Source organism: Temnothorax nylanderi, unplaced genomic scaffold, assembly GCF_030848795.1.
Source record: "Temnothorax nylanderi isolate EJ_2023f unplaced genomic scaffold, tnyl_v1.0 TNYL_tig0789_pilon, whole genome shotgun sequence".
Classification (NCBI taxonomy): Eukaryota; Metazoa; Arthropoda; class Insecta; order Hymenoptera; family Formicidae; genus Temnothorax; species Temnothorax nylanderi.
The window spans coordinates 52,617-64,658 of NW_027249851.1; positions in this window are offsets into that span (position 1 = coordinate 52,617).

Genomic DNA, 12,042 nt, shown 5'->3' on the forward strand with positions numbered 1-12,042 from the left:
CATACAACAGTAGTAAAATTACTACTATATAAGGTTATATAAAGATACGTATAAAGAGAGAGAAATATATGCATGGCCGGCAATCTTGAAACCTGATGACGTTTGAGAATATTGAAAAGAGACAGCATATATACGCACGTGTGCGCTCAGTGCAGACAGTGTGTGCAAATTGAAAAGAGAAAGAAAGAGAAGTAGACAGGGAGAAAAAGTGAGATGTAAGCCTTAAAATAATAATTGAACTTATATTGTACGTAACACGTCTATGATGAAGATGATGATAGAGCGTTCGTTCGTAATTTTTTCATTCTTTGTGATTAGATATTACAAAGTTAAAGATGATGAACAAGAGAAAAAGAAGGAGACAAAGAAAAAAAGAGAGAAAGATGGAGGAAAACAGAAAAGAGTAAGTTTTAAAAAAATAATTAAACTTATATTGTGCGTAAATCGTCGACGATATAAAGATGGTGATAGTAATTGTGTTAGTAATTGTGTGTTAGTAATTTTTTTGTTCTCTGTAATTAGATATGACAAAGTTGAGGATGACAAATAAGAGAAAAAGAAGAAAAGTCGAGAGGGACAGAGAGAAAGGAAAAGAAGAAGAAGAAGAAGAAGAAAGAGATATTTGATTTGATATATATTTAATATGCCCAAGCATAGGCCGAAGGGCAAAGATACAAAATGGCAAGATAACGACATAAAAATATCTGTAAGAACTAGCAAACATAAACAATAATTTTAAGAGAGAGAGAGAGAGAGAGAGAGAGAGAGAGAGAGAGAGAGAGAGAGAGAGAGAGAGAGAGAGAGAGAGAGAGGCAAGCCTTAAAATAATAATTAGACTTATATTGTACGTAACTCGTCGACGATTAATATTGTGATAGCGTGTTTCTTCATAATTTTTGTTCTCCGTGATTAGATGTGTTTGACAAAGTTAAAGATGACGAACAAGAGAGGGAAAAAGTAGAAGACACAGACAGAAAGAGGGGAAGAGAGGGGGAGAGAGGGGGAGAGGAGAGAGAGAGAAGTTGAGAATTTACCTTTGTAATCAAAGAGATAATAGGCATATTAAAAATTTCGTATATAATGAGTTATATGTATAGTTTCTCTCTTTCATTTTTTGAAGCTTTCAATTAATTATTAAAGGGTATATCCCATTATAATAGTCGAAATGCCCTCACTTCGCTTTTCGAAAAAAACCTATTGGAACTTATTTGTAAACTAAAAAGAATAACTTCTATCACCCTGCCCGCCTCCCCCTCCTCCCTCTCCTTTCTAGGGTGGCTAAAAACCCCTTTTCTTGTACATTAATTTTTTTCTCGAAAACCTCCTGCTAAAAAAATCTGTAAAAATTTGAGTATATATAGGAAACATACACCAAAATATACCTAAATTTTTTCAGATTTTCTCAAGGTCATCTTCAAGGTAAAAAAAATTCCGAAAAATTTTAAATCATTATAACATTAAAACAAAAAACCATACATCAAATTTTATTTTTTTTAAATACGTATTCTAATTTGTTCTAAATATACCGATTTTTTTAAGTTTCTGTAGGTGCGCCGTCTTCAAAAATGCGAAAAACTGTATTTTTTAGGTTATTTTGCCTTCTATCTCGGGAACGCCGAGGTCGAAATATCTGAAAAAATTTGGGTATAAAGGGGCCATACACCAAAATATACCCAAATTGTTTTAGATTTTTTGAAGGTCATCTTCAAGGTCAAAAAATTCAAAATAATTCAAAACCGTTATATTTTCAAAGCTAGGAGGGCGGCAACCCCAGATTTTTTTGAAAAAGAAAAGTAAAGTAACGATTATTTGTCAAACTTTTGAAAAAAAAGTGGCAGTTCCCAGTTTTTTGCCTTTCTAAACTTTCTTTTCGACACGAGGAAAGAAAAAGCCTAGAAATAAGTTTGTTTCAGATTGATTCCATATTGTACTGGCTGGAGATAATAAAAGTAATATAAAACAATACAAATATAAAGAACAAAATAATAGAGGCACAGGCAGAAACATGGTGGAAGGAAAACAGGTGTGCTCTTGCGCATCCTTCTCTAATAACCAATGAGTGCGTTGGAACAAGCGGGAGACATTGATGATATTGGTCACGTATATAAAGAATATCTATTATATCCAACATAGCGCTCGCTTGTTCCAGTCCTGCGCATCCCTCTACCGAGCACACCTTGTTTCCTTTCACCATGGGCAGAAAGATACTTCGTAACCTCAGGGTTCGTTCCGAGTTGCGCATGAAACGCATAGACTGCATTACTGTTGCATAGCGCTTCGAAATCGTTCCGTTTTGTCAATGCGCATGAAGCGCTTTAGTAATTCGGAACGGTTGTCTGCCCGCTCTGCGCACTAATGCGAATTGAAAAGGGATCAACGCCATTCTAATCAATGGCTCCTGCCTCATTCGTATGATGTTAGCCGACGACTGAGACTTTTTTAAAAAAATTAGTGACATGTTTTTAAAAAAATGTGAAATCGATTGTATTTCGTTTGTAGATTATTGTAGTGCATTTACTTTCGTTTGTTAGTTTATAATTAATTTTTAATTAATTATTTAATTGTAGACCATAAAACTAGCCGACATGTATCATAAAATTAAAAAAATAGATTAGGAATTGATTGTATTTCGTTTGTAGATTATTATTGTAGTAGGTACATTCATTTTTGTTTGTTAGTCCATAATTATATTTTAATTAAATATTTGAAGTGTCAGTCGCGGCGGCTAACATCATATGATACATCAACATACTATAAAATAAAAAAAGCTCGTTTGTGGTTAATTGTATTTTGTTTGTAGAGTTTTGTAGTCTCTTTAAATTGTTTATAATTAATAAATACATTTGTTGAACTATGTAGCAGAGGGCAAATCTATCGCAGCAACGAGGGCAATTGATTGTCGGATAGCTACATAGTTCGACAAATGTATTTATTATAAACAATTATTTATTAATTATAAACAATTTAAAGAGACTACAAAACTTTTTAACTTTACTACATTTAAAAATATTTTTAAAAATTTTTCTATATTTTTAAAAAAAATAATTTTGCAACTCCATTTAAATACAAAATAATAAAGTACGATAAAATTATATTTTGTTAACTTGGTCAGCGACCTTTCAATTCGGGACTAAATATCGATCAAAAATATACATAGGTAAAATCTAATAAAATTAAAAGTTCATATAACTTTATGTAGGGTTTAGAGAAATGGGAGTACTTTAAAGAGATAGGCTTAAATATGGAATAAATGAGATTGTAAGTAAATGCGAGAACAAAATGTTTATGCAATCAAATACAATTTATTTTGTGGTTTAACATAGTTTGTTCTCTCATTTACCTAACGATTTTACTTATCCTACTATATGAACGTATGTAATAATTGTCAGATATCTCTATGCAACGTACTCAAAATGTTTTGCAAAACATCTCAGAGATGGTAGCAAAATCTCTAGGAGATGTCTATGCAACCTTTCATAAAGGTTTTTGTGACAAAATAGCGGACATTTTCACTATCTAATTGTAAGACATATATGAGACATTTGTGGGATCTTTTTTGTAACGCTTTGCGAAGGTCTCTGAAAGGTATTTGTTGAGCTTTCTGCTGTGTGGGAAGGTTTAGAAAGGCAAAAAACTGGGAACTGCCACTTTTTTTTCAAAAGTTTAACAAATAATCGTTACTTTACTTTTCTTTTTCAAAATAATCTGGGGTTGCCGCCCTCCTAGCTTTGAAAATATAACAGTTTTGAATTATTTTGAATTTTTTTGACCTTGAAGATGACCTTCAAAAAATCTAAAACAATTTGGGTATATTTTGGTGTATGGCCCCTTTATACCCAAATTTTTTCAGATATTTCGACCTTGGCGTTCCCGAGATAGAAGGCAAAATAACCTAAAAAATACAGTTTTTCGCATTTTTGAAGACGGCGCACCTACAGAAACTTAAAAAAATCGGTTGGTATATTTAGAACAAATTAGAATACGTATTTAAAAAAAATAAAATTTGATGTATGGTTTTTTGTTTTAATGTTATAATAATTTAAAATTTTTCGGAATTTTTTTTACCTTGAAGATGACCTTGAGAAAATCTGAAAAAATTCAGGTATATTTTGGTGTATGTCTCTTATATACTCAAATTTTTACAGATTTTTTAGCAGGAGGTTTTCGAGAAAAAAATTAATGTACAAGAAAAGGGGTTTTTAGCCACCCTAGGAAGGAGAGGGAGGAGGGGGAGGCGGACAGGGTGATAGAAGTTATTCTTTTTAGTTTACAAATAAGTTCCAATAGGTTTTTTTCGAAAAGCGGAGTGAGGGCATTTCGACTATTATAATGGGAAATACCCTTTATTTTTCGAGACTTTAAATTAATTATTAAAAATGTATTTATATCTTTGCGAGACATAAAATCAATTTAAATAAAAAGATTTGTTTGTATAAAGTCATTTAAAAGTCATGTTGTTATACAACGTTACATTTTTCATGCATTGTATTCAAGCATTTAAACATTTAAATATTTTAGCATTTACTGCTACGTCAACAAAGATTTCTCTTTTCCTTTTGAATGTATTCAAGATTATTTTCCAGATAAGTTTTATAAAACGTTTTTACTTTTTTTATAATTTTTATTATTCTTAATTTTTTAAGAATAATACTTTGTGTTATATTTTATTTTCAGTGAGAAGTATTTGTTTCCTACCTGTTAACATTTCTTATAACATGTTTTGTGTACAACATATACAAATGTTTTACGATACTGTATAAGGTTATATCTTATACATAGATGGGTCTACGACATAATATGAGATTTAAAGTATTTGGATAAAAAAAAGAAAAGAGTGAAATAACGAAAGAAGGAAGGAAAAAAAAGTTTAAAAGAAAGAAGGAAAGAGGAAGAGAATAGGAGAGTGAATAAACATGGGCAAAAGATGAAAGAATTTACTGATCCGCTTACTGCTTAAGTTATACTGCTTACGTTCTGTATTTTTCTGTGTGAGTCTTACTTGTGCCAAATTTTTATTGAAGAGGTTAAGAATATTATTTAATAAAGTAAATAAGTTTGTTTGTTATTGTATTTATAGACAAATTAGTATATGGTTCTTTACAATATGTATATATATGTATTGCTAATTACTTTGATGTACCACATCATGGATATTATATTATTCATCTGCATTACAGTATTGATTGTCTTCGAAAAGAACAAGATATAATGGATGATTAAGTGTAAAAGGTAAAACTTGCAGTAGCGGTAGAAATTAATAAAAGAGGTAATTTTTAATATCTTGAAATATAAATATATTAAAGTTAGATGCATAGATAATTAAATTTATGAACTTTACAATAGTTTTATAAAATGTATATGGTAATACTTATAATTGATTATAATTTTATGTACAGTTGTAAATATTAAAAAAGAAGAATTAAAAATAGATACTACTAATTTTAAATTTTTGCAAAGTCAATATGCTATCCTTTTTCGATATTATTATAAATTACATATTAGCACGTTGAAGTTAAAGGATATATAAAAACTAATTAGTATATCAGATTATATTAATTTATAGTATAATTATTCTCTCTTTCATATTTCACAGTACATATTTTATGGAAGAGAAAAAGGACAAAAAAAATGAATAAGAATGTTTTAAAAAGTAACAGAACAAATTGAGATTTCATATTTCACGAAACAAATACCCCAGGCATTTCAAACTCCCGCGCAGGGTAAATACATTCTAAAGGCTCAGTCACAATGAGAAAAATATGGAATAAGATAAAGGAATAAGGAATAAGGCATGTTGCATCTCACTTTAATGTACATGTACTGAAGTGAGATGCGACATTCCCTTATTCCTTATTCCTTTATCTTATTCCTTATTTTTCTCATTGTGACTGAGCCCTTAGAGAATGTATCTCGTACTATTGTCACGGAGATTCTCAAGTATCACAAGTTGTGTGCACGGTGGTTGTCTAGGATGCTAGGTGCCTATAGGGTGCCTAGGATTTCAGACCTTAAACCATCCCTCATATAGCCCTGACCTTGCTCCCTCTGATTATCATTGTGTTTGGATTGAAAAGAGTCGAAAAAGGCAGAGAGAAAGAAAGAGAAGACAGAGAGAAAAAGTGAGAAAGAATGAGAGAGAAGTAAGCCTTAAAATAATAATTAAACTTATATTGTGTGCAACTTGTCTACGATAAAGATGATGATAGCGTGTTTGTTCGTGACTTTGTTATTCTTTGCGATTAGATATTGCATATATAATTAAAGATAATGAACAAGAAGAAAAGAAAGAGAAAAAGAGAGAAAAATAGAAAGAGAGGCAGGTAAGCCTTAAAATAATAATTAAACTTATATTGTGTGTAACTCGTCGACGATTAAGGGCCAGTTCCACAAACGTCGGTTAACTCTTAACCTCAGGTTAACTTATCCTTTGTTTTTTTTCTAACGTCCCCCTTAGAAAGAGACGAAGAGTGAGTTAACCTAAGGTTAAGAGTTAACCGACGTTTGTGGAACTGGCCCTAAGTTGGTGATAACATGTTTCTTCGTAATGATTTTTCTCCGTGATTAGATGTGATGATAAAGTTAAAGATGACGAACAAGAGGTAAAGCAGGAGATAGAAAAAGAGAGGAAGAGAGAGAGAGAAAGAGAGAGAGAGAGAGAGAGAGAGAGAGAGAGAGAGAGAGAGAGAGAGAGGAGAGAGGAGAGAGAGAGAGAGGAATAGAGAGAGAGAGAAAGGGAGAGGGAGGAGGTAAGCCTTAAAATAATAATTAAACTTATATTGTACGTAATTCGTCGACGATGAAGATGGTGATAGCGTGTGTGTTCGTAATTTCTTCGTTCTCCATGATTGGATATGACAAAGTTAAAGATGACAACTAAAAAAAAAGAATAAAAGTCGAGAGAGACAGAGAGAAAGAAAAAGAAAGAAACAGAGAGAACGAGAGAGAGAGAGAGAGAGAGAGAGAGAGAGAGAGAGGCGGGGCCGGAGAGTTAAGAATTCAATTTCGATATCAAAGAGATAAGAAGCATGTTAAAAATTTTGTATATAAAAATTGTACGTATTTTTTTTGAGGTTTTTAATTAATTATTAAAAGTGTATTTATATCGTTGCAAAAAACATGAAATTAATTTAAATAAAGATTTTTCTGTACAAAGTCATTTGAAAGTCATATTGTTATGTATATACCGTTGAATTTTTCTTAATATGTTATTATTAAAGAGCAATAGCGTTGCAAATGTTTTGTGTAATAATATAGAAAAAAAGCTAAATGGCGCGCGCGTAGCGCGCGCTTGTAATATTCTAGTGTTTTAAAATGAGGCTTATGCAGTTCGCGCCGGCTTTGACATTTCGATTTAAAGAAAAGGTCTATTTTAGGCTGTTGGATGTTGGAAGATTTGAATTGGCCGGTTCTTGCTGCTCTTCTGTGCGCCCTAACAGCTGTCCACAATTTTAATTTTTTTATTATTTTTCTCATCTTCATTATCTTCATCATTTTCTTTACGCTTGCTACGCTTGGCCTCTATCCCATCACTACGTTTCTCTGCTTGTTTTTTATCCTCTGCGTTCTTTTTCTCTGCTTCATCCTTTTCATAATCTATCATGAAATCTACCAGGGCATCATTCCAGCCGTCATCGAGTACTAAATATAACCAAATATATCTTATAAAATCATAAATATATCAAATATATATTATTTAAATCTTCTTGTTAAAAGCGAATACTTACAATTTTTTATTAAGTCGTCCATCGTGCAATCACCGCGATTAAATTCTTCTAACGTATTGTAAAGATTACACAATGAAATGTAATATGACATATATTAATATATGAAACCAGCAATTTATACAGTCATTTTTATAAGATAAATGCTTGGCGCTCGATCAGCTTCGCAAAGTTCTGACATTGATTTCATACCTTCTTAATTATTATAATGATATTTAATAATACATGTACATCTTACACACGTTTTAAGCAGAAATCGGTAACTCCTTCACCGATCCTCAAAAAATTCAAAATTTTATAAAGAAAGAATCCTTTTACCAATTATCGCCAAATTCAAAAAACGTCGCCTATACTTCTTAAAGCGTATTTGTGTTTGTAAATGAGTGTGTGTGTGTGTGTGTGTGTGTGTGTGTGTTGTTTGTTTGTGTGCGCGCGCGGGCGAATGTATATAGGGGTGTGCGTGCGTACATGCATATTTGCGCAAAATTAAATATTTTATCTTCAAACCATGCTTAATATTTTGTAAATCCTCTTTATTATTTTAGGGATAGAAAGACCAGTCTTTTCTACCCCTATTCATATATTATTCTTTAAGATTTGATTGATTAGATCCATTTTTATACACGATCAAAGGTCTATAATTTCTTTTATATATGAAATATGTGTTGCAAATTTTAAATATCGGGTTATTTATAGTTTTATTATATTCTTGGCAACTTTTCTAATTCTATTATATTCTTCAGTCTTTTCTACCCCTATTTTATATATAATTATTTAAGATTTTGTTGATTAGACCCAGCTTTATAAAGTTTCTATGTATGTACGAATTCTCCGAAATTTCAAATGTATGTAACACGAGAACTGATGAATCAAATTTTAAAGAATTATATGAAATAGGGGTAGAAAAGACTGAAGAATATAATAAAATTAGAAATAGCCCAATATTTCAAAATTTACAAAAGTTAAAGCAACCACGGGCATTTATAAAAAAATTCAAAAATTTTTTTAAAAAGAACCCCTTTACCGATCATCGCCAAATTCAATACCAACCTTCCTTGAATGATACTCTATTGATTAAAAAAAAAACAGCCCGATATCTCAATATTTACGGAAGTTAGAGCAACCACGGACATCAAATCTGCATATACATACATACGGACATGCGATTTTAATGCGATATTTCGACATTTTAGAACACTGTGAACATATTGGCATCAAAAACTCAAAAACCAATCTCTTCGTTGGTTTCTTCTACCCTATTTCATATATAAATCATTTAAATTTGGTTGATTAGACCCAACTTTATACGCAATCAAAGGTTCATATACAAAGCTTCCTCTATGAGGAAGCAAATTAAACAATAAAAAAATTGTTTTAAAAAAAAAGACTCCCGACTGCTGCCTAAACTAGGTTAAATTAAATGCAGAAAATAAAATTAAAAAAAATTAAATTAAAAAATTGTTTTTTTTTTTAAAGACTCCCGACTGCTGCCTAAACTAGGTTAAATTAAATGCAGAAAATAAAAATTAATTAATAAAAACAAACTTATAAAAAAAATAAATTTAATAACTAAACAGAATAATAAATTTCTTTCGCCAGTATATAGGATAACAATTAAAGTAATTCTTAAATCGACCATGACTGGCAATATATAACGTCTTTTCCGATATGAACATCGAAAAACCGTGAGCCAACTTGGTTTGTCGGATTCACACAGTACGTTTTCGGATCAAATCGAGACATTATAAAATTCGACCATGGGTTTTGGTCAGTTGATGTAATTTCTAAGTTAAATAGTTTAAATTTTTATTGCGAAAAAATATTACCCCAGCCAGGGTTTAAACCTGGGACCTCCCGTATACCGTGCGGTCCCAGTGGTCGAATTGGCACGACACCCGCACGGTATACGGGAGGTCCCAGGTTCAAACCCTGGCTGGGGTAATATTTTTTCGCAATAAAAATTTAAACTATTTAACTTAGAAATTACATCAACTGACCAAAACCCATGGTCGAATTTTATAATGTCTTGATTTGATCCGAAACGTACTGTGTGAATCCGACAAACCAAGTTGGCTCACGGTTTTTCGATGTTCATATCGGAAAAGACGTTATATATTGCCAGTCATGGTCGATTTAAGAATTACTTTAATTAATAACTAAAATTTAAAATAAAATGTAAAACAAAAACATACAAAAAAATTTAAAAACAAAAATTTATACAAAAATAAATTTAACTAAAAACAAGTTTAAAAAGTTTAAAATAATAATTTTAAAAAATTTAAAAACAAGAACTTTACCAACAAAAACAGGTTTAAAAAGTTTAAAATAATAAAAAAAATTTTAAAACAAAAACTTATACAAAAATAAATTTAACCAAAAACAGGTTTAAAAGTTTAAATAATAATAAACAAAAAGTCTTAAAAATTAATTGGTACATAAGACAGGTTTATTTGGTAATAAAAATGTAATATACATATAATAATAAGTATAAAGTACAAAATTAAAAACTTCTAAAAATTTAAAATAATATTAATTATAAAATATTAATACAATTGACACACTATTAGAAAATATTATAAAATAACAAATATGATTGAAAATACATACAAATACTTGATTACTTACTACAATTTATTCTTCTTATTATTATATTAGGCATTACAGACGCGCGCTTTGCGCGCGCTATTTAGTTTTAATATTATACTATTACTATTATACTATTAACTTGAGACAGGATCTATTCTTTTAGACAATTTACGTTAGATTACACAAGTGATTCATTTATTAATTTAGACGAATAGAGCCAACACCTAACGCGGTCGGGTCCATGACTGTTAGGGCTCACAAATTTTAATGTTATTTAAAAGTAGCATCAGATTTCCTGTCGACCGTAGATCATACTTCTATGGAGGCAGAGTGGAGTCTAATCAGTAATCATCTCCAGCAATTCATCATTTGCTATCTTAACAATATCCTTCCCTGCTAAAAAATATCGCGTGACAATACGTATGACAACACATATGTGATCCTGCATGTAATCTCATATGAATCTCATATGAGAGCTCTGATTAATTCGCGCATAGCTTCGTGTATGCGATTCTCACATGACATTTTGTGCCAAAATCTCATTTTAGCTTCACATGATATCTTTTACGAGACCTCATATATATAACCCTCATATGAGATCTCTTATGTGATCTCATTAACCATTTTATATAAAAAAAATTTTATTTTATACAATTAATAAAAACATTGCCAAGTATAATTATATTAAATTAGAGAACTACTTAAATTTAAAAAAGTTAATTTTTATTGAAGGAAAAACATAAAAATTACAATTTATATTTAAATCCTTATAATATAATACATTCCTTATAATATAATGCAATCCTTATAATATAATACAATATAATACCTAATGGGAAACAAAACCATTTTAAGTAGAAACTGGCCAGTGTAGTATAAATAGATAGAAAATTGCTAGTTTCAGCGATAAAATGGCTATATTTGACCTCAAACTATTAAAAATGGTTTGATTTTTACAAGGAAAAGAAAATATAAAAAGAACTTAATAATGATATATATTAGGCAGCGTTGCTATATAACATTCTTCAAGTATTTCAATAAAAACACAAACTTGTACAATTTGTTAAGTTTGTATAGCTATGGTTTCATTTCCAATATTACGTACCATACTTAGAAAGTTACAGATTCTATTTGAAGTATTAACAATATTACAGAGTGTGATTTCTTTATTATTTTCATCGTCAACTAAAAAATCAAGTATGCGAATAAAGGTATCATCAGTTAATATTGCAAAGCTGTTGTCAAAGCGCTTATTCTTTTGTTTCGATGACACAAGACAACCATCTATAATAGCTCTCTGATAAGCTAATGTACATTATGGCGGTTGGCCAATGTTAATGCGAACGGTAGGTGTCCGTTGAATGTTGTGGGGCCCTGAAAAGGGCCGATTGCGTTTGAGGGTGGCCCTGAAAAGGGCCGGTTGTCCACGTCTCAGGAGAGTGGTAGGCGTTCACCCAGACCAGGCACGGCTTCGTTTTCGTGCGGTGGAGTGGCTGGCGAGTACTCCACAGACCGGGTTTTCTCCACGCCGGTGGAGTGCCGGGAGGTGTGTAGGATTCCGGGTCGTCGGAGTCCGGAACTTCGGTCTGCGTGGCCACTGGCTCGGCGGGGACGCCTGTGTCCCTCTGGTCTCGGTCGGCGGCTCCCACTCGCTGTCGGTCTGCGTCTCAGCTCCACTGGTCGTAGCCCGGACCTGCAGGCCCCTGTGGACCCGTGATGGCGGTACGGTCTGTGT